Source organism: Rhinoderma darwinii, chromosome 1 (genome assembly GCF_050947455.1).
Source record: "Rhinoderma darwinii isolate aRhiDar2 chromosome 1, aRhiDar2.hap1, whole genome shotgun sequence".
Lineage (NCBI taxonomy): Eukaryota > Metazoa > Chordata > Amphibia > Anura > Rhinodermatidae > Rhinoderma > Rhinoderma darwinii.
Genome location: NC_134687.1, coordinates 56966283 through 56991185, shown reverse-complemented (window position 1 = coordinate 56991185; position 24903 = coordinate 56966283).

The following is a 24903-nucleotide window of genomic DNA, read 5'->3' as shown; positions in this document are numbered from 1 at the left end:
AACAACTCGTCCGTCTATGTCGACGGAATAAAAAAAAAGTTACGACTCTTAGAATTCGACAGTGAAAAAATAAAAAATTATTCTTCGTCATTAACGCGCACAAAGGCCTGGTCATTAAGGGGTTAAAGTCAATGGGTTTTGTTGGCCACCGGTGGTGTCCATGGTGCAACGGAATCGTCGCTTCTGGTTTTCCCTTGTTCTGCTCCTCTGATGGAGCAGAACAACAGAAATCCCTGACGCAGGTGTGAACATAGTCTGAGGTTGTGTGCACATCATGTTTTGGTTCTATGTTTAGTGTGTCCGTTGGGAAAGCTAAACGTGTCCATAGGGCTCCATTTCCTTTTAATCTTTGTCGGGCTGGTTTACGCCGCTATACCTTTTTGGAAGATGGAATAGCGTAGTAGACTGCGCTCTTGCATCCCAAGGGATCCCACAAAAAAAAGTTTACTGTACACCTTTTTTTAACAAGAGAGCCTATGGATAACATATGCCACTGTATGACATACATCACAGGTATATGTTTAACATACACGTCATGGGCTTTTCAATAGCCTTTCATGATGTATACATTTACTAGCTACCATTATAGTCTTTAAGGTATCGTATGCGTTAAATGGATGCCAGATAGTGTAATTTCTCACCCAGAAACTATAAAGCCATTTGCTAAACGTATACATCATTAAGAGGGTCATGAGAATTCATGTACACCATTAACCTCTCTGGTGACGGATATCACTGTTAGGCCTGATTTACACGAGCGTGTGCGTTTTGCGCGCGTAAAACACGCTGCGTATTGCGCGTTGCCATTGCTTTTGGCATGCGTATACGCAGCTTTGTTGCGTTTTTAACGCGCGTGCGACCTGCGTTTAAATCACGCGTAAAAAACGCAGAGGTAGTTAATGTGAGGCCAGCCTACAAATAGGCCGGCTGGCCCAACCCCTGCTTTCTGCAAAAAGTGTTTTTGCGCCTTAATTGCAGCCTCTGCAGAAACCCCAGTGTGTGTTTCAACAGTTGACACGTGTTTTGACTGTCAAATTTGGGTTCATCCACTTGTGGCCCAATGAACCTCCAAAGGGCATTTTCATACTCTCTATGAGGACTTACGTCGGCACCCCGAAAAATTTCGAGCGTTCTGCCACATGTCTGTGTCCACATTTGATCTTCTGCTTGTGCAGATTCGCCCTGGCATCACCTACCAGAATACCAACATGAGATGCTGCATTTCCCCAGAGGAACGCCTGCTTGTGACCTTGAGGTGTGTGTGCACTTGCAATTACTTCTTCAATGACGCTGTCTATTTTACAATTCCCCCCTAACATGTGTTGTTGATTGCTTTGGTTTTCTCTTGCCTTTAGATTTCTGGCCACAGGCAATAGTTACCATTCGTTACATTTTGAGTTTCTTTTGGGAGTGACCACCATTTCCTTCATTGTCACATCCACCTGTGTCGTGCTGTGGCAGAGATTAAAGCCCACGGTCATGCCTCAGCCCACGACAGAACAGTAGCTACGAATTTCGGAGGGATTTCTTATCTTCGAGCAACTCAATTTGCTAATTGTATTGGTGCCCTAGACGGCAAACACATTCGGGTGAAGAAGCCCCCACGCAGTGGCTCGCGATACTATAACTACAAACAGTTTTTTTCTATGGTATTGTTGGCCTTGGCGGACACAAATTATTGTTTCACAATTGTTGACATAGGTTCGTATGGAAGCTCTGCAGATATCCGCATATTCCGTTCATCAAGAATGGGTAAACGACTTTTAAATAATCGACTGGCGGTGCCGGAACCTTCCATCCTCCCTGGCTCCAGCGGCCCACCAATCCCATATGTCATCGTTGCGGATGAGGGGTTTGCCCTGACAAGGCAAGTAATGCGTCCTTTTGCAAGAGGGGGCTTGGATGAGCGTCACCATATGTTCAATCTCCGCTTATGCCGAGCTTGAAGATGTGTGGAATGTGCATTTGGCATTATGTCGAACAGGTGGCGGGTCTTTCTGTCGACAATGCAATTGTCCCCGCAAAATGTGACACGTGTCATACAAGCGTGTGTAGTTCTGCATAACTTCTGCCGCATTCATGATGCTACCTTTGATGCAGAATATATACTAACACATGCAGCCACCAGCGACACTGTCCCGGCTATTCCTCTAGGGAGATCTCTCACATCCGGACTTCGAGTGCGGGATAGTTTGGCGGCATATTTTGAGAGCCCATCAGGGGGCTTGATGTCATTTAAAGGGTTGCCTATTTTTTGGAGTTTTCAGTCCACAGGTCCCAAGTGGCGAGTGTTTGGTGTTTTAGGCTATGGGCGTGTAGTGTTAGGGACTCGAAATACATGAGGACCCTTGACGTGGGTTGCGAGCTTACATCTGTTGGGGTTTGATCGGGCCATTTGCCATTCCTGAAACTGTTTTCATGAGAATGAAAGATGGTCGGCCAAAAGTTAGGCGACTCAAATCGCAACTGTCCTTAGTGTGTCTAGAGTCACATGACAGCACGCAAACTTTCACATCTCTTGCAAGCAATAGCAAACCCCTATAGATGAAATAATACCTCATAGAACATGTGCACGAATTTGGGGCCAAGCCCAGCAGTGTGTGAGTGTACAGTAAAATACATTTGTGGCAAACATTGTGTGGAGGGGTGTGAAATAAAAACACCACGCAATTGCAACTGTCAACAACCTGGTTTTACTGTTTACAATGCACAGCAAACACGGGGTGCAAAGGAACATAACAAAAGAAAAAAAACTAACCACAAACATGGTGTAAAACGTACGTGGGCAGACTTTTGAGCCCTTCACTAATGTGCCTTGCTCCGCACAGCACACAGGCACTTTCACAAGTGCTGGTAGTGGTGGCCCGGGGAGGAGTATGCAGGCATTTCAGCACCACTATGCTGGCCATGGAGCTGCTGAGGATGTTCCTCTCCAGCATAGTGGTGCTGATGATGGCCCTGGTAACTTGGGGCAGGGAATGGGGGAGCCATGGGTCGGAAATAAGGGTGAGGCCGTGCGCTAGGGGTGGATGGGTGGTATGGGGCAGGTAAATTAGACGTGGTGCTAGCCATGGCAAATCTGCGCCACTGCTCGATCGCTGTGAAGCAGTGGTGCGGATTGTGGGGGGGTGTTGAGGAATCGATAAGGGTTATGATAGCCGCGTGTAGGCATGCCACCCTATCCTCTGGGACCCTCCGCAGCAGGGGAAGAATTCCCCGGGCAAAGAAGTCCTGCCCGTCCTCATCGGCCGCTCGCCAAAGGTAGTCGAGTACCCGAGTATCCACCTGGGCCCCGGCGGATGGCTGCTGATTGCGTCGGCGTCTTTGTGGTTGTCGCGGGGGGCGGGCTTCAGGCTGAGAGACTACGGCAGGGCCCAACTCTACTGGGGCCGGATCCTGGGATGTTGGCTCCGGGCTAAGGGGCATCACTCGACTGGTGGGAGGTTGTGGCCCAGACTCGGGCAGGTCACTCTCCTCCTCTGTATCGTTCAAATTGTCGGTGGTTCTGTAATTGGAAAACATAATGGGAACCCAATAGTGATCATTGCCCAAAAAAACATGATGGCGAACATGACCTGTGCAAACAAACATTTGACACATGCAATAGCACATTTACTTACGAACGCATCTCCATGATGTCCTTGAGGAACATCAGGTTCTTGGTGTATATGTACGACCGCTTTTGTGAAGCCCCATCCCCACTTCTGCCTCTGTCGCCCATCTCACGGCGGAACTGGTCCCTACAGCTCAGCCAGCGGGTTTTGATATCCAGGACTGTAGGAGGAAAAACAAATACATGGTCACACATTGCGGCAACGCACAAAGAAATCGGCCCTAAAATACCTGAGGGGCCCTACACAGCAAATTACATGCTACACGGTGATGCGTCAGCAATACAAATAGTAAGTTGGGCATTTAGCTAAAGACACAGACAGGGACCCACTACTTCAATAGGGATGACATTGCATTGTTTAGAAACACATGTACTCCCCCATCCGAGTGCGGTCGCGGGTCCTGCTACTCTCCCATTCGGAGCGAAACAGCGCCTGGGCTATCTCCTCCCAGGCGTCCTCCTTGGCCGTGCGGTCGCGGGTGTCCCAGATTTCTCTCTTCTCCTGCACCAGGCTGATCAGCCTCTCCACATCCAGCCCACGCGGCATGCCTGCAGTTATCTGGGTGGAGTTTCCAGTCTGGCCCACTCGCATAGGAAACTCAAGCACTTCCTGGTTTTTGCTTGTTTGGCCCAGCTTTATAAACTCTTTTTCATGGACATAACAAGTGATGCGTGAAAAACGCGCATGCAACGCAGAAGCTTCCATGTGTCATGCGTGTTTTTCACGCACCCATTGACTTCAATAGGTGCGTGATGCGCGAAAAACGCATGAATATATGACATGTCGTGAGTTTTACGCAACGCACTCGCGCGGCGCAAAATTCACGCACTGTCTGCACTGCCCCATAGAGTAATATAGGTGTGTACGACACGAGTGAAAAGCGAGTGCTGCTTCCCCTTCATTCCTGTCACTGCTCCATATAGTGAAACGCTGGTAGCAGTGCTTCACGGTATTACAGCCTTCTCAAATTCAAGTGACAAACCCCTCCCTCAGTCAAACCACTTAAATGCCACGGTCATGCACGCACAATTAAAATGACGTCTATGTATGGAATTCTGCGGCAACTCACCACCGCAGATTATGTACATGTACATCGATCTGCATTAAGAGATAAAGTAGACCACCAGGCTCATGTCTTAATTGACTTACTTAGGTCCATATTTATGTGACATTTTCCTGATTTATCATTGGGTGGGCCTGTGTAACCAATCTGAGCAGGCAAATCTTCAGTTCCAAGTGACTGGGCATCATTCTGAGCCAATGATGATACAGGGTGAAGATTCCAGACTTCTTCAGACTTCAGTAGAGCATGCAGTTAAGCTGGAGTCAAAGATTACAACTAACCTAATGAAGCAGAGCTGAAAATTTCCCAAACTGTGATCACTGAAGATCCATATGACCTCTATGGACACATTGGATGTCAGGTATATGTCGGCTTTCCCATACAGTTGACCGCTGTATGCATACAATAGGTTATACTCTTTTTTTTTTTAACATGGCAGCCTATGGATGACATATGCTACTGTATGTTCTTTTGTATACGTCAGGATTTTACATTTGGGGAAAAATGAGACAAACGTGAAGATTCAACGATATGTGAGCAGAGCCTAACATAAAAGCTCTCAGTATTAATCATCTGTGGTAGTAACATAAAGTTTTAATATTTTGAAAATTATAATAAGTTCTCGCCAACTTCTACTGGTATATTATAAGAAAACAAAAATCCTTGCTCTAAATACCTGGCTTTGCTTGGTATTTGAGTTGAATGCTAAACCTTTACTGTATTCAGGAGCAAGGAGCCTTAATTGGTTACCATTGGCTGTGATATATAGGGAACTTTGTACATGCAGCAGTCTGTACTTAATTATTAGGTAAAAAATGCTACTAGTTGGAGGTTAAAAAATACATTTTGCCTAATTGCAGTGCAGTTATTAAGGAAAAGTATGTTTCTGTTCCTTCCAAACGGATGATATTGAAAAGTAGCTTTTGAACTTCTAGAATTTCATGAAATGGACTATTGATAAATTTGAGAGCTTATAATTTTATGATATTAGCTAACACAGCAACTGCAATATATGACTGGCACAGTCCCAACTTGGAAATGGCAGTATAATAGCTTTCAGATTACGTATTCAACAAAATACAAAAACAAAATGGCACTCAACAATTTTTTTTTCTTTTTTGGCATTATACCAATACACAAAACATACAGCTTTTAGGATATGCCATCACTTTATGATCTGTAGGGTCCGACATCTGTGATCCATAGCGATCCTGAGCAAGAAAGGGCTGCAGAGCTAAATTAGCGATGCGTGCCCTTCTAAGTCTTCTCTGGACAGCAGTGCTCTCGGCCTCCTAATTATGCAGGGACCTGCAGCCAGCCCCCCTCACTTGAACGGGGCCATACCACAGTTTACTGCAAGGTTGGTGGCCGGGGCACCGCTGTGAAGGGAAAAACAGAAGGAGCCGGTTGGGGTCCAAGAGGTTGGACCCTTGCTGATTATAAACTGATTGTACAGGGTGGACCATTTATATGGATACACCTAAATAAAATGGGAATGGTTGGTGATATTAACTTCCTGTTTGTGGCACATTAGTATATGGGAGGGGGGAAACTTTTCAAGCTGGGTGTTGACCATGGCGGCCATTTTGAAGTTGGCCATTTTGTATCCAACTTTAGTTTTTTCAATGGGAAGAGGGTCATGTGACACATCAAACTTATCGAAAATTTCACAAGAAAAACAATGGTGTGCTTGGTTTTAACATTACTTTATTCTTTCATGAGTTATTTACAAGTTGCTGACCACTTATAAAATGTGTTCAAAGTGCTGCCCATTGTGTTGGATTGTCAATGCAACCCTCTTCTCCCACTCTTCACACACTGATAGCAACACCGCAGAAGAAATGCTAGCACAGGCTTCCAGCATCCGTAGTTTCAGTTGCTGCACATCTCGTATCTTCACAGCATAGACTTCAGATGACCCCAAAGATAAAAGTCTAAGGGGGTCAGATCGGGAGGCATTTCTTCTGCGGTGTTGCTATCAGTGTGTGAAGAGTGGGAGAAGAGGGTTGCATTAACAATCCAACACAATGGGCAGCACTTTGAACACATTTTATAAGTGGTCAGAAACTTGTAAATAACTCATGAAAGAATAAAGTAACGTTAAAACCAAGCACACCATTGTTTTTCTTGTGAAATTCTCGATAAGTTTGATGTGTCACATGACCCTCTTCCCATTGAAAAAACTAAAGTTGGATACAAAATGACCGACTTCAAAATGGCCGCCATGGTCAACACCCAGCTTGAAAAGTTTCCCCCCTCCCATATACTAATGTGCCACAAACAGGAAGTTAATATCACCAACCATTCCCATTTTATTTAGGTGTATCCATATAAATGGCCCACCCTGTATATCCTGGCGATATGCCATCACTTTATAGGATGAAAGTAACCTTTTTTTACATCATAGTGATCGAGTGGGTTTAAAGGCGGGCAACCAAATTTGTAATGGGTGGACTGCAATACCCAGAAATATGATCAAAATTAGGTTTGCTAAATTTCTTGTTTTCTCCCTACCTCTAGCATGTACGTCAGGAAAGTTCCTGATTTACTGTACTTGCTTAATGTGTCGTTTGGGCTCCATTTGCCCAATGGAGGCCAAAAGAGTGTCCTTTTGGCCTCCCTTGGGCTGGTGTATGTTAGTATACTTTTTTATTAGGATGGATAGCGTAGCATACACACTTTTTGTCCCGCCAGGTCTTGCAAAAAAAAGTATGCCGTGCGGTATACATTTTATTTTAACATAAGGGACCTATGGGTGTTGGATGCCACTGTATAGCATCTATCACAGGCCTCCATTAAACGAATGCATCGAGAAGCTCCAGTGACGTAATTTTTCATATATAAACATTTATCACTAGAGCTTCTGGATTCAGCAGAGGCCGCGCAGCCCACAGACTCTAGCTGCCCCTTCTCCCCATGTCAGCTCTGAGGGATCCTCTGAACTGATGACAGGTTCATGTGTGCCCAAGGCTTATTGATGGGCTTGGGTAGCAAAGGAGAGTGCATATGTTGTAAGCCCACAGAAGAGCTACTGTAGCGCAAACTGCTCAAAAAGTTAAGCCTGGTTATGATAGAAACAGTGCATTTGGGGCTGCAGAGCTGACAAGGCAGAGGGTCCATGCTGACCTATTTCAACCGCCTTCAATGCACCTACAATAGGCAGGTGAGCATCAGAATTTGACCATGGAGCAATATAAGAATGTGGCCTAGCCCGATGACTCACATTTTCCTTTACATCATGTAGAGAGCCGGGTGCTTGTGTGTTGCTTACCAGGATGCATTTTTGGAAGAAGTTAAGGCAATGGAGGAAGCTTGATTCTCTGGGCAATGATCTGCTGGGAAACTTTGGGTCCTGGCATTCATGTGGATGTTACTTTGCCATTTTTAAACCTACCTAAACTTTGTGCAACCCTTTATGGAGGTATTCCATAATGACAGTGGACCACGCTATTCTTTCTATGAAAAAACTGAAACTTTGCGGAACTGAAACAAATGGAAACCAAATGCAATGGAAGCATTACTATTGAAATCAATGGTAATACAAACGGAAGCTATAATTTCTGTTTGGCTTTTCCTCCGATGGAAAGATCGAACTGAGCCAATGAACGGAAGCCCGACTCTGATGTGAACAGGCCCTAAAGCACCCTGCCACACTGCAAGAATTGTTCATGAATGGGTTGAAGAACATAACAAAGAGTTAAAGATGTTGACTTGGCCTCCAAATTTCCCAGGTCTCAATTGAATTGAGCATTTGTAGGATATGCTGGTAAAATAAGTCCGATCCATGAAGGCCCCACCTTGCAACTTATAGGTCTTAAAGGATCTGTTGCTAGATACCTCCGAACACCTTCAGAGATCTTGTGGAGCTCATGCCTCAATGGGTCAGTGCATTTTTGGCAGCATACTGGGGATCTACACAATATTATCAGATGGTTTTAATATTATGCTGAACGGTGTATTTCAACAGTATCTCCCAATAATATCTCGGTGCTTGGGTTTCCATTTTTGGGACTCCCATCTTTCAGGAAAATTGGGGTTCCCTGCTCCCCTGTTTGACACTCCAAAGAAAAGGAGAGGAGGGGCCACATTGTAGTTTTTGTCAGTTATGGAAACAGCAAAACGTTTCACAACTCTTATAAACAACATGGACAGAGCTGTATACATGCACAGCCACCTCCCCACCTCATCTTCTCCTTCTCTCTGACAGGAAGATACATTTAAGCAACCACTAGAAGGTTGTCACATGTATCTTCCATGTTCTGCAAGCAGTGGCGTAACTACCGCTGTAGCAGCCGTAGCAGCTGCTACGGGGCCCGCAGCATGATGGGGCACGTGCCGCCCATCGGCATGGACCCCCCATGGCCGGAGGCTCCGCTAGCAGCCGCTATGGCTGCTACAGCGTGATGCCACTGAAGGGGTTGTTTCTACAAAAGACATACATCCCCTATCCACAGGATAGGGGATAAATGTGTGATCGCTGGGATGCCCAGTGATAAGGAGAATGGGGGACCGAAAGTCCCCTGAAGTTCTCCATGACAAACCTTGGACTTCTGGGGTCTGTCGGCAGCTCCATATAAATTAATTGTGCACAGGTCGCGCTTGTGCACATGTGTGACCAGCGCTCCTTTAATTTTTATTGAACTGCGCAGACTCTGGAAGTCCGAAGTTTGTCTTGGAGAACTTCGGGGAACTTTCGGCGATCACACAGCGATCACACATGTATCCCCTATCCTGTGGATAGGGAATACATCTCTTTTGTAGGATAAACTATAGGCCGTTTTTTTTTTGGGGGGGGTTGGGGGCTCCATGGCGTTATCTACAGAGGGGGGCTGTATGGCGTTATCTATAGGGGGGGCTGTATGGCGTTATCTACAGGGGCTGTATGGTGTTATCTACAGGGTCTGTATGGCGTTATCTACAGGGGGACTGTATGGCGTTATCTACAGGGGGGGCTGTATTATGTTATCTACAGGGGGGCTGTATGCCGTTATCTACAGGGGGGTTTTGGGCTGTATGGCGTTATCTACAGGGGGCTGTATGGCGTTATCTACAGGGGGGTTTGGGGCAGTATTGTGTTATCTACAGGGGGGCTGTATGGCGTTATCTACAGGGGGAGGGCTGTATGGCGTTATCTACAGGAGGGGCTGTATGGCGTTATCTACAGGGGGGCTGTATGGCGTTATCTACAGGGGGCTGTATGGCGTTATCTACAGGGTAGGGCTGTAAGGCATTATCTACAGGGGGCTGTAATGTGTTATCTACATGGGGGCTGTGTATGGCGCTATCTACTGGTGCTATCTATAGGGGGCGCTGTGTGGCGGAATCCATAGGGAGGCACTATCTACAAAGGGGGGTTGTGTGATACCGAGGGGAGGGGGGGCCCCAGTCAAAAGTTTGCTATCTGGGCCAGTCTTTTCTAGTTACGCCCCTGCCTGCAAGAATATCTATGACCAATGCAGGGAAGGGAAAAAGAGCTATCATCTCATGTCAGCACTCCTTTCTCTGCATCAGAAGGATTCAGAAGTCTTTTGGCAGATGTATTTATATGAACTATCACACAGACAAGCAAATTTGTTTCTAAAGGTTCGGAACCACAAATATACTTTGCATGCAGTGTGAATACGGGGGCCCTGACAAGCTCCTGTACTTTCTGACAATGGTACTTATTGTATTCAGGTTTAATTTGTGACTCTCTATAGCATGTTACAATGCCTAGGCATATCCAACAAGTAATTCCCTACAGTGGACACATATTTCAAGTGTCAGACCACTTATGCGTGAAAATAGCATTTAAAATATAATAATTAAACTTTACACAAATAAATAAGTTTATATGAGAGGTATGCTTGAAGAAAATAGCAAAATGTTTGAATAAATAAGAATTTTAATCAGGATTACAATGTAGCAGGAGTTACATATGGGTATACATTTGTACAGTTCCTTTAGATCAGTATGAAAAACAAAAACAACTTTAAGAAATGGATCAATGATTTTATCATAAAAAGTATACAGTTGCATACCTCGACTGTGTGACCCAAACGGGGTCTGAAGAGAGTTTACCTTAATAAATGTAGTCAAGAATGAGCTTTGTATTAACTCAACTGCAAGAGAACAAGTAGAACTAGAATAGTGAACTATAGACACATGTTTCAGTGCAAGGCCTTGGACAAAAGGTATTAATTCTCTACTGGAACAAAATGAAAATAATGATTGTAGTTTTCAGCATGTAAGGATCAGTTTTAGTGCATGCTATTACCAGTATAGAGGTTTTTAGTAGAGGCTATTATAATGTAATTACATACAGCATTAACCATAGTGAGTAAATAGATTGGATGCTCATTACATGCAAATTCACAATTTACGGCTCTGCATAACCTCCAAATTGTACAAGGCTGTAATATAGGGCCCATACAATTGCTTCTGGGAAGAATAACTCCTTATATACGGCAAACAATGGAGCACAGTATAGTATGGTAGCACACTAGTCGGAACAGCTGATCAGTGCAGAGTCCAGGTGTCGGACCCCCACCGATCATATACTGATGATCTATCCTGTGGATAGGTCATCAGTATGAAAAACCTCCCCATGCCCAGCAATCCCTTTAAATTATCCAGTGTGCATCTAGAATGAAGTCTATTGTTCCTTTGCCTTTTCTGAATTCAGCTTGTATATCAGTCAATTTCCTTTCCATGTATGGTTCCAGTCTGTGCTGAATGATCTTAAGCATAATTTTACTGCCATATGATAGTAGTGAGATTGTACGGCAGTTTGCACATTCTTTCAAGTCTCCTTTTTTTGGAATTGTGATATACAATAAATGCATTTCTTACAATCTGATGGCCATTAAAATAATAATTAAATGCTAATATTTAAATGCTCCTCAAAATAATGCCTGTATTCTCCAAAACGTTCCACAACAAAGAAGAACTCACGCAGCTACGAATATATAAAAATATGGTTGTTGAAATACGGGAAAAAAAGACAAAACATTTCTCTGGTACTTAAAGAGGCTCTGTCACCAGATTGTAAGTGCCTATAGACATCACCTCCAGCCAGAACGCAATGTCTATTCACAATTCCGGGCAAACAAGAATGGACAAGGAGGCAGCACTTCCAAAAATATAACAGATTTTAATCACCCATGTGACGTTTCAGTCCAACAGGACTATTCTCAAGCATGCACAGATCACACTATCATTCGCAAGATCACGCTGTGCAGCGATTAAGTCCCACACAAACTTTACCAAAGTGTCGGGATTGTGAATAGACATCACGTCCTGGCTGGAGGTGATGTCTATTCACAGTCAAGACACTTCAGTAAAGTTGTGGGTGTATGTGACAGCGCAGCATGATCTCGCTAGATCACGCTGTGCTGAGTATGAATAAAGAGAAATGAATGACGCTGATTGGTCAGCGTCATACACCGCTCTTTACAATGCCCACTTGGTCAAAAGTTAAAAAATGCCCAGTTGGTCATTAAGAAAGTAATTCACATAAATCTAAAATTGCTCATAACTTGCTCAAAAATGATCATTTTTCAAAATAAAAAACAGTGTTGTTATCTACATTACAGCGCCAATCACATTATGTAGGAGATAGGCCACTTATAATCTGGGGACAGAGCCTCTTTAACTGCATTGCCTCCCACATTTGCTAGAGGGTGCGTGGGGGAGGATCCATAGAGTGAACAAGATGATCAAGGTGGTCCCAAGAAATGCTCAATTGGGTTCAAGTCTGGCAAATTAGGGAGCTAGGGAAGTACTTGGAAGTTTTGGTCATGCTCTTCCAGCCAATGTCGGGATTGTGAATAGACATTGCGTCCTGTCTGGAGGTGATGTCTATTCACTGTCAAGACACTTCAGTAAAGTTAATGTGGGTGTATGTGACAGCGCAGCATGATCTCGCCAGATCACGCTGTGCTAAGTATGAATGGAGAGAAGTGAATGAAGCTGATTGGTCAGCGTCATACACTGCTCTTTACAATGCCCACTTGGTCAAAAGTTAAAAAACGTCCAGTTGGGCATTAAGAAAGTAATTCACATAAATCTAAAATTGCTCACAACTTGCTCAAAAATTATCGTTTTTCAAAATAAAAAACAGTGTTGTTATCTACATTACAGCGCCAATCACATTATGTAGGAGATAGGGCACTTATAATCTGGTGACCGAGCCCCTTTAAGGCCAAAGTTAGCCTCCTCCTTAAGGCCTTATTCAGACGAGTGTGTCCGTTTTGCGTTCCGCAAAAAAAGTTGCGGATTTCCTGCATTTCAGTTCTGTGTGGCATCAGTGTGCTTTCTGTGTGGCATCAGTTTTTCACATTTGTGTTATTGCACTTGCTGTTTTTTTTTCCCCTCATAATTTCTTTAGCAAAACGAACAACACACGCTGTCTGTGTGCTGTCCGTGATTTTCACGCACATGTAGCCTTCAATGGGCGACGTGGTTCGCATAAACAGACCAAAGTAGGACATACAGTGAGTTTCACGCAACGGACACACGCTTTGTGAAAAAACACGAACTTGTCAATAGCCGAATTGAATTGCATTAGTCAGTGTGCTGTCAGTTATTTAAATGGGGGTCTGAATAAGCAAGGAGTTTCAAATTTACATTGTTTAACATGCGGTGTAAATAATGTGTTACATTTGTTCTAGTTGGTACAATTGCGGTGATGCCAAATATGTACAGGTTTTTTTTTATGTTTTACTACATTGTGGGTTTGTTTTTTTCAGCATTTAGTGCCATTTTTCCAGCAGTAAGTGGTCCTGGCTGGAGGTGATGTCTATTCACTGTCAAGACACTTCAGTAAAGTTAATGTGGGTGTATGTGACAGCGCAGCATGATCTCGCCAGATCACGCTGTGCTAAGTATGAATGGAGAGAAGTGAATGAAGCTGATTGGTCAGCGTCATACACTGCTCTTTACAATGCCCACTTGGTCAAAAGTTAAAAAACGTCCAGTTGGGCATTAAGAAAGTAATTCACATAAATCTAAAATTGCTCACAACTTGCTCAAAAATTATCGTTTTTCAAAATAAAAAACAGTGTTGTTATCTACATTACAGCGCCAATCACATTATGTAGGAGATAGGGCACTTATAATCTGGTGACCGAGCCCCTTTAAGGCCAAAGTTAGCCTCCTCCTTAAGGCCTTATTCAGACGAGTGTGTCCGTTTTGCGTTCCGCAAAAAAAGTTGCGTATTTCCTGCATTTCAGTTCTGTGTGGCATCAGTGTGCTTTCTGTGTGGCATCAGTTTTTCACATTTGTGTTATTGCACTTGCTGTTTTTTTTTCCCCTCATAATTTCTTTAGCAAAACGAACAACACACGCTGTCTGTGTGCTGTCCGTGATTTTCACGCACATGTAGCCTTCAATGGGCGACGTGGTTCGCATAAACAGACCAAAGTAGGACATACAGTGAGTTTCACGCAACGGACACACGCTTTGTGAAAAAACACGAACTTGTCAATAGCCGAATTGAATTGCATTAGTCAGTGTGCTGTCAGTTATTTAAATGGGGGTCTGAATAAGCAAGGAGTTTCAAATTTACATTGTTTAACATGCGGTGTAAATAATGTGTTACATTTGTTCTAGTTGGTACAATTGCGGTGATGCCAAATATGTACAGGTTTTTTTTTATGTTTTACTACATTGTGGGTTTGTTTTTTTCAGCATTTAGTGCCATTTTTCCAGCAGTAAGTGGTGTTTTTTGTCCCATAGACCTCCATAGCTTTTTTTTTTTCAGGTTATTTTCCTCTTAAAAATACGCAAGTGTCAATGCACTTTTTATGACTTTTTTATGTTTTTTTTTCAGAGTAAATCATGTGTAGCACAGAGGAATCTTTGTAGCACATGACTTTCAATGTGAAAAATGTCACGTAAAAAACTAAGGTAGTAAAACATAGTATTTGCAAAAAAAAACAACAAAAAAAATGCATTTACCATTTTACAAAAAAAAAATATTTTGTAGATGCGTTTGTATTGCCAAAAACAACACCACCCATAAAGTGTGTGTGAAGGAAGCCTTAAAAAAACATAACCAATTTTTATAGCCTAAGTGTTTATTGTTTATTTATTTTTTTAAATAAATTTATTTCATTTTCTTTCATTATTTTTTTTAGTCCCATTAGGGGACTTCACAAAGCGATCCTCTGATCGCTTATATAATGCTTTGGTATACTCAGTACACCAAATTATTATTGCCTGTCAGTGTAAAACTGACAGGCAGTCTATTAGGAATGGCCTAATTGGCATACAGCCATGGCAGGTTTCTGTGCCTTTGTTAGGCCCATAGCTACATTGCAACCAAACCGCTGATACGTAACAGAAGAAACCCCCTCGCTCTGTCGAACCACTTAAATGTTGCGGTCACTATTGACAAAGGCATTTAATGAGTTAAATAGTCGGCATTAGAGTTACAACCAAACTAGGCCTTTGCAGCCGAAGCCCAACTGTTAGTAAACAGATTCTTCTGAGCCTGCGCGATCATTATGATGTAACTATATTTCATGATGCCTCAATCCATAATACAGATGCAATATTGATGACATACAATAGTACAGAAAATGATTTCTAGGTGAATAACCATAACTGTAATGTCCGCGGTCGCAGACCGCAGACACCTACCATCCTGTAGACATCTTCCTCCCCAGAGATGCCAGCACATGCGGCCGTCCTGTCTTGCAGTGACCACTAGTGTGTGCACTTGAGTTCATTCCCGGCTTTAAAGAGTAAGAGCACACACATGTTTTAGATTTGACTGATTGCTCCCAGATCATCTTGAACTATAAGAAGGGACTTGCCCCTTCACTCTTTGCCTGAGTGTTGTTATGTTTACCCATGTTAGTCTTTGCAAATGGTCCCTTAGTGTTTTCCACTTCCCAGTGTTCCCATTCCTGCTACCTTTATTCTGTATCCCGTGCTATATTGTTCCTGTGCCATAGAGAGTTGGAGTCGTGTTGTGTCGTTCTTTATTTCGCCGCGCCTGGTGTCTGCCTGCTGCCCAGGTCCCATCCGAGCCTGCGATCGCTACTGTCTGTATTGCCAAAGGTACCCTTATTCAAACTATTGACTTTGCCTTGGTATCCTGTTTGGCCAGCTGCTATCCCGCTACGGCAGTATGGCCCAGTGCGTCCACACACCCATCGTGACAATAACAACTCACAAGATATCATTTAACAAGCGATTCCGGACTAGGCAAACAGCGTATGCCTAAATGTAAATAAATAATAGCAAAATGAGATATGTCCGCTGCTTCATATAACTGTTTAGAAAATTGTTCAAGTCTATTTAAACCTTTAAAAGGTTTTTTTTTTTACAAAAAGGTCAATTAGAGTGATTGGTGTAACTTTATAATTAGTTTTTATTACAAATAATTTTTACTCTTTGAGATACAGCTGCTCTGTATCCTGTATACATAGCAGCTGTATCGTTCACTAAATCCTGTTCCCGTCAAGTCCGTGGGACTGACAGTCTCAGTGAAAGCGGGTCCTGCATGTCTCCGACACGCAGGATCCACCTGTTATCCATTACATCTAAGTTCATAACTTAGATGTGATAGATTACAGGTCGACCCTGCGTGTCAGAGACACTGCATGTATATCTAATGAGAGAGGAGGGGTGAGCAGGGGGAGAAAGAAGGAGTAAGGAGAAACACGTAGACTTACATGTGTGTCTTTTTTCCTTTAGGCAGACTTTTTTCCTTTAAAATCACTGACCTGACTGTTATCATCACAAGGGTTTGTATCTGATGTAGAGACTGGTCCTGGCTCAAAACGCGTAATCGTGTGCACTGCGGGTACTTTTTATGTAATAAAACTCTTTTATACATGCCGACAAATTTTTTTCCCTAAGGAACAGCGCCACACAGAGTCTCAGAGTCAGAGGCGTAGCTAGCAGAGGGGCAGAGGGGGGTGGTGGACTTAGATACAGTTGAATCCAAAGCTGGAGCAGGGAGCCGTCACCTCCCTGCTCCAGCATTCACTGTGTAAGGACAGAAGTGAGCAGCTCAGCGCAGACAGGAGCGATGCAGTTACGTCATCAGGCCTGTCTGCACCGAGCCACACATAGCACAGACCAGAGGAGCAAAGGAATCTTCTCCACTTGCCGTAGGAATGGGGGTAGGTGAGTATTTATTGCATAATTTTTTTAGTAGGCATTATGGGACATTAAACTGTATGGGGCATTATACTGTATGAGAGCAGTAATGGGGGAATTATATTGTATGGGAGCTGCTACGGGGCATTATACTTTATGGGGGCTGTTATGGGGCATTACACTGTATGGGGCAGCTATTAAGGCATTATAATGTGTGAGGGAAGCTACGGGGCATTATACTGTATGGGGCCGCTATAGGGGCATTATACTGTATGGGGCAGCTATGGGAGTATTACACTGTGTGAGGGGCAGCTATGGGGCATTATTCTGTGTTGGGGCACTATGGGCATTATACTGTGTGGGTGTCGCAAACAAATACACGGGTAACAGTGAGGTCCCTGTTCTTTCCAAACCTCTGTCCCTACCTACTTGTACGTCACTACCTAAATGACGGCGCACAACTGGGCGGTGTTCCCTATACTCGTACAAGTGCAACTGAGAAACAGATAAGACAGAGACAGTACGAAACAACAAAGGGTCACCTGGGAAGACACGGAGGGAGAAGCAGGGCAATTGCGCCACAGGCAAGTCCGGGCGCAAAAGGCGAAGTCAGGCAGGCAGGGTCAAACCGGGAGAGTGCGGCAAAACAAAAGTCAGGAAGCAAAGAAAAGTCAGGAGTCAAGCCGGGGTCAGGGGTCACAAAGGAGTCAAAATGCAAGTCGCTCAGCGGAGTCTGTAAATAGGGAGTGCACAGGGCTAGGTAACTCTAATTACAGGCAAAGGCCTACTACCCCAGGCTGAACTAAATGAGGAGAGGGCGGGAATTCAGGAACATCAGTCAGGCTTAGATTGGCCTGACGTTCCTGAGCTCCTATTGGCTGCAGACTGCCTCAGTCTGCCAGGCCGGGCGACGCCCGAGCGAGTAACTCTCGACGTCCTGGAGACTGAAGGAGCTGCAGGAAGGGAATACGTGACAGTGGGGCAGCTATTGGGCTTTATTCTGTATGGGGGCAGCTATGGGGCATTATACTATGTGTGGGGTAGCTATAAGGGCATTATATTGTGTTGGGTCCACTGTGAAAGCAATATACTGTGTGGGGACCACTATGGAAGCATTATACTCTTTGGGGAGGCACTATCTTGGGCATTATTCTGCGTGTGGGGCACTATGGGAGCATTATGCTGTGTGGGTAGGCACTATAGTGTAGCTCACTATGCTACGCTGTTTCCGTAACATCTATTCACTTCAATGGAAGTTTACAGAAACAGAGTAACACAGCAGACAAAGCTGTTTACATAAGCCTGACCCTGCCGGATGTGCCTCTGCACTTGTAAAAATGCCTTGGCGGCCCACTGGGTTGGGGCCCACTCAGATGTGTTTTGCCCCCCTGTGCTAAACCCATAGCTACGCCTCTGCTCAGAGTAACTAATCATTTTTAAATCTTTTTATTTCTATTGAATTACTGGCTCCCTTCGAGAAACCCGGGAATCACTCAAGGCTGACAGTTCTGTGGATGGGTTACATTGACTATGAGGGTATGTGCACGCGCTTACTAAAAAACGTCTGAAAATATGGATCGGAACAAAACGCCGTATTTTCCATTGAAATCAATGGGCATATGTTTTTGCTTCCGACTTTTCGGCCGTTTACGGCCCGAAAAACAGCCAAAAATAAGCCTTGTGAACATACTCTTACACGTGTTGAGTAGTTGTGCCTCATTTCGGTAATGACAGCGATAGGGAAACAGACAAGTGCGCCCTAAACTACCCGCCACTCAGTCCCTGCCTAATTGCAATGACCCGCCCTATGCGACGGGGTACAACTGGGCGATGGTCCCTACACTCAATAAGTGCACGACAGACAACCAGACAAGGAAACACAGAACAAAGGGAAACGGGGCAGTTGTCCACGGCAACACCGTGAGCAACAAGAGTAGTAAACGAGCCGAGTCAAACCAGGAGAGTACGAGGTTCCAAACGCAGAGCAGGAGAGTAGTGAACAAGCCGAGTCAAACCAGGAATGTACGAGGTATCAAACGCAGAGCAGAAGAGTAGTCAGTAAGCCAGGGTCAAAACGAAGCAGGGACAAGTAGTTCAAGAAGCTGCAGCAGGGCCAGGAAACCAACAGAGAAGAATCACAAGCAAGGAGGAACAGGAAAGGCAGGTATAAATAGACAGAGGGCGGGAGCTAGCTCCGTCTGGCCAGGCTGTGATAGGCTCTCCCACTCCTAAGCCTGCCATCCTGAGTGGTGGAAGATGGAGTCAGTCTCACAGACATAGAAGCAGGTGCAGACTGATTACCTATGGGCGTGGATACAGAAGCTGTGCCTGGCAGATCCTTAACAATTTCCCAACTCAAAAAGGTGAGCATAACTGAAACACGCCCCTCCCCTTTTCCCGAACAACCTAAATTCCCCACACATAAAGCACATCTCTCTCCTTTTTTCCTCCCTATCTTGGGCACTGGACAAATCCCTTCCTTATATTGGTGACATACTGATGTGTTATGTTCCATATTATGCCAATATTAACCCCTTGCGTACCTTCGCCGTAATAGTACGTCGCTGGCCGCTTATTCCAGCGTACCTTCGCCGTACTATTACAGAGCAGGAATAACCTGTCACTATGTGAAATCACATAGTGACATAACAGCGGCGGCAGCTGTCATTGACAGCTAACCGTTTCTGCTACCGGCCTGGGGACCAATTAGCAGTCCCCAATGCTGGCGATTGCTGTGATTGGTCAGTCTCTGAAGACTGACCAATCACAGCCGTCTGTGACATCGTCTGCAGGAGAAAGCTCCTGTCACTTTCTCTGATCTCCTCATTTCTGTGAGATACGTGAGGAGATCAGAGAAAGCGGTGTAAAAAAAAATCCCACTATTTTTATTAACCCCTTCCCGAAAATGGGCGTATAGTAACGCCCTGAGGATGAAGCGGGCACAGGAGCTGTGCTCGCTCCATCTTCATCAGATGTCGGCTGTAATATACAGCCGACATCCCACTGCAAGTACAGCGATCACTGTCCTCTCCGATCGCTGTAGTTTAACCCCTTAAATGCCGCTGTCAATAGCGACAGCGGCATTTAAGTGATTGATACAGAGGGATCTCTGCACCCCATTGCCCCCCCCCCCCCCGCGAAAAATTGCGGGGTTCTGATGGTTGCAATGGCAACCAGGAAGCCTAGCAACGACTTCCTGGTTGCCAGGTACGGGAGCATATTAGGTCCTGCCCGAGGCAGGACGTAATAGGCTCAACTGTCAGTTGTAAAGTGACAGTTACAATACACTGCACTACATCAGTACATACAGAAGTAGTGCAGTGTATTGTGCAGGGGATCAGCAGAAGATCAGATCTTCCAGTCCCCTAGTAAGTGTAAAATAAAAAGTGAAAAAAAGTAAAAAAAGAGTTTTAGATAAATAAATAAATAAAAGTTTTACGTAATGAAAACAATAATCGCCTTGTTTCCCTGATCAAGCCCTTTATAATTAAAAAATAAATAAAAAAAAGACAAAAACTAGACATAATAGGTATCGCCACGTTCGTATTGGCCTGGCCTAAAAAAATATCATATTATTTATCCCGCACGGTGAACACCGTAAAAAAAATACCATAAAAAACAATGGCAGAATTTCCTTTTTTGGTCACGTTGTTTCCAAAAAAATGGAATAAAAAGTGATCAAAAACTCGCGCGTAGCCAAACATGGTACCAATAAAAACTACAGTGTGTCACGCAAAAAACAAGCCCTCACAAAGCTCCGTCGACAAAAAAATAAAAAAGTTATGGCTCTCAGGACATGGTGACACTAAAACATTTTATTTAGAAAAAAGTGTTTTTTTTTTGTAAAAGTAGTAAAACATATAAAAACTATATAAATTTGATATTGCCATAATCGTATCAAACCGCAGAATAAAGTAAGCATGTTGGTTATACTGCACAGAGAACGCCGGTAAAAAATGATAAAAAAAATAGTGAAAGAATTTCTGGTATTTGGTCTCCTCTCCTCAGAAAAAATTGAATAAAAACTGATCAAATTATCGCATGTACCCCAAAATGATACTAATAAAAACGACAGCTCGTTCCATGAAAATCAAGCACTCACACAACTCGTCAACGGAAAAAGAAAAAGTTCTGACTCTTGGAACGCAATAATGCAAAACAACGGCCCAGACGAATTTATATGTGCAGCAGTTCTTCACCTAAAACCCCACGTCATCATTTGCAGCCCCCACTGGTAGACCCTGTAAATGCAGCGAAAACGATGACATTTTGGGGTCTGTGCTACATATGGGGCTAGTGAAGAAGTCAAAGATTAGGCAATACTGGAGTGCGGATGTTTTGTACAACACCACGGACACCCTTTAGAAGTGCGACTCCTGCACCCAATAATCCGGCCTGTGCATGAAGGATTGGTTCAAAGCGTACGTCACTATCCAGGGATAATTAATTTTATTATTCATTCTCCCCATTATTACATCATCCTATTATGACCTATTGTACTCCGCCCAGCTTACATATACCCTGATGTACTCCACATAGCTTACATATACCCTGATGTACTCCGCACAGTTTACATATACCCTGATACACTCCGCCCAGCAAACATATACCCTGATGAACTCCGCCCAGCTTACATATACCCTGATGTACTCCGCCCAGCTTACATATACCCTGATGTACTCCGCCCAGCTTACATATACCCTGATGTACTCTGCACAGCTTACATATACACTGATGTACTCCGCCCAGCTTACATATACCCTGATGTACTCCGCACAGCTTACATATACCCTAATAGACTCCGCCCAGCTTACATATGCCCCCACATTATAAACTGAAACACCAGTAAAACACTAAACAAAACTACTACCAAGCAAAATCTGCGCTCCAAAAGCCAAATGGTGCTCCTTCTGGGCCTGGCAGTGTGCCCAAACAGCAGTTTATGACCACATATGGGGTATTACCGTACTCTGGAGAACCGCTTAACAATTTATGGGGCGTATGTCTCCAGTGGTACAAGCTGGGCCCAACGCATTGGGCACTGAAATAGCATATATGTGGAAAATATCAATTTTCAATCTGCAACATCCACTGTGCACTAATTTCTGCAAAACCTTTGGGGGTCAAAATGCTCACTACACTTCTAGATGAATTCCTTGAGGAGTATAGTTTCCTAAATGGGGTCACTTCTTGGGAGTTTTCACTGTACTCGTACCTCAGCGCAATGCAACATGGCGTCAAAAACAAATTTTGTAAAATCTCCACTCCAAAAATGAAATGTTTCCGTTTAGATCCTTGCTGTATGTCAAAATAGTCGTTTACAACCACATATGGGGTATTTCCGTAATCAGGAGAAATAGTGTAACACATTTTGTGGTGTCTTTTCTCCTGTATTCCTTGTGGAAATGAAAAATTCTGAGCTAAAGCTACAGGTTATTGGAAAAAAAAAATGTTTTCATTTTCACGGACCAATTCTAATAAAATCTATAAAACACCTGAGGGCTCAAAATGCTCACTACACCTCTAATTTAATTCTTTCAGGGTATAGTCTCCAAATTGGGATCACATCTGGGGAATTTTTACTGTACTGGTACTTCAGGGACTCTGCAAATGCGACATGGCCCCCAGAAACCAATTCAGCAAAATCTGAGCTGCAAAATCCAAATGGTGCTCCGTCCCTTCTGAGCCCTGCCGTTGGTCCAAACAGCAGTTTATTACCACATAATGGGGTATTACCGTAATCAGGAGAAATTGCTTTACAAATGTTGAGGTGCTTTTTCTCCTTTATTCCTTATAAAACTTAGAAAATTCTGTGTTTTTTTTAAAAAAAAGTCTCTTTTCATCTTCACAGACTAATTCCAATAAATTCAGCAAAAAACCTGTGGGGTCAAAATGCTAACTATACCACTAGAAAAATTCCTTGAGGGGTATAGTTTCCAAAATGGGGTCACTTTTGGGGGGATTCCACTGTTTAGGTCCCTCCAGGGCGTTGCAAACGTGACACGGCACTGAAAACCATTCCAGTAAAATCAGAGCTCCAAAATCCAAATGGGGGTCCTTCCCTTCTGAGCCCTGCTGTGGGTCCAAACAGCAATTTATTACCACATATGGGATATTTCCGTAATCGCGAGAAATTGCTTTACAAATGTTGGGGTGCTTTCTCTCCTTTATTTCTTGCAAAAATTAGAAATTTTTACGTTTTTCCAGAAAAAAAGTAGATTTTCATTTTCACAGACTAATTCCAGAAAATATAGCAAAATACCTGTGGGGTCAAAATGCTAACTATACCCCTAGATAAATTCCCTGAGGGGTGTAGTTTAAAAAATGGGGGTCACTTTTGGGGGTTTCCACTGTTTTGGCACCACAAGACCTCTTCAAACCTGACATGGTGCCTAAAATATATTCTGAAAAAAGGAGGCCCCAAAATCCAAGAGGTGCTCCTTTGCTTCTGAGGCCTGTGTTTCAGTCCATTAGCGCACTAGGGCCACATGTGGGATATTTCTAAAAACTGCAGAATCTGGGCAATAAATATTGAGTTGCATTTCTCAGGTAAAACCTTCTGTGGTACAGAAGAAAATGTATTACATATGAATTTTGTAAAAAAAAATGAAATTTGAAAATTTCAGCTCTACTTTCCTTCAATTCCTGTAAAACGCCTAAAGGGTTGAAACACTTTCTGAATGCTGTTTTGGATACTTTGAGGGGTGCAGTTTTCAAAATGGGGTGTTTTATGGGGGTTTCTAATATATAGGGCACTCAAAACCACTTCAGAACTGAACTCGTCCCTGAAAAAATAGCTTTTTGAAATTTTCTTAAAAATATGAGAAATTGCTGCTAAAGTTCTAAGCCTTGTGAGGTCATAGAAAAATAAAAGAATGTTCAAAAAACGATGCAAACATAAAGTAGACATATGGGAGATGTTAATTAGTAACTATTTTGTGTGGTATTACCATCTGTTTTACAAGCAGATACATTTAAAATTGGAAAAATCATAATTTCTTCATATTTTCTCCAAATGTTGGTGTTTTTCACAAATAAGCAATGAATTTATCGACCAAATTTTTGCACTAAACTAAAGTACAATATGTCACGAGAAAACAATCTCAGAATCAATTGGATAGGTAAAAGCATTCCAGAGTTATTACCACATAAAGTGATACATGTCAGATTTGAAAAAATGGGTCTGGTCCTCAAGGCCAAAATGAGCTGGGTACTCAAGGGGTTAAGGATCTATATTAGAACAACAAGAATATGACCCCTGGTAGCTGGCGGGCACAATATACAATTACACAAAGAAAGGCTGCCTGCAAACGGCCAAGCCCAATTTCCCAGCTACCAAAAAAAGTAAAATAAATAACCTTTATTCAGCTACGTATAGCTAGACAGACCACAATGAATGAGTTAAAATTGTAACTAGCCGAGAACCGGACACACATGTGTTTCCTGATTTAACAGGCACATATAGTTTTTGACATAGGAGTGCTAGTAACTTCCCTAGCCAGTTAGATTGTTGAAATAACTAGTAAGCAACAGTAGGTCCGGTCAGCGGCAGTGTTTAAAATCTTAGCAGCCCCCCCGACATGTTTCGCTACCAAGTAGCGTCCTCAGGGGTACACGGGGCTAAGGGTGTACCCCTGAGGACGCTACTTGGTAGCGAAACATGTCGGGGGGGCTGCTAAGATTTTAAACACTGCCGCTGACCGGACCTACTGTTGCTTACTAGTTATTTCAACAATCTAACTGGCTAGGGAAGTTACTAGCACTCCTATGTCAAAAACGATATGTGCCTGTTAAATCAGGAAACACATATGTGTGTCCGGTTCTCGGCTAGTTACAATTTTAACTCATTCATTGTGGTCTGTCTAGCTATACGTAGCTGAATAAAGGTTATTTATTTTACTTTTTTTGGTAGCTGGAAAATTGGGCTTGGCCGTTTGCAGGCAAGGATCTATATTATGCACATTTACAAATACACTCATGTGGAAGTGGCCTTTCGCCACTACTTCCATTAAATAGTTAAAAATGGGTTTCAACCATTTCTTAGTTGTACTATTTCTTAGTATGGCCAATGTATTTTGTTCGCCTGTGTTAGCTTGTAAAATCATGGCATTATATAGACTCATGCGCAACTTT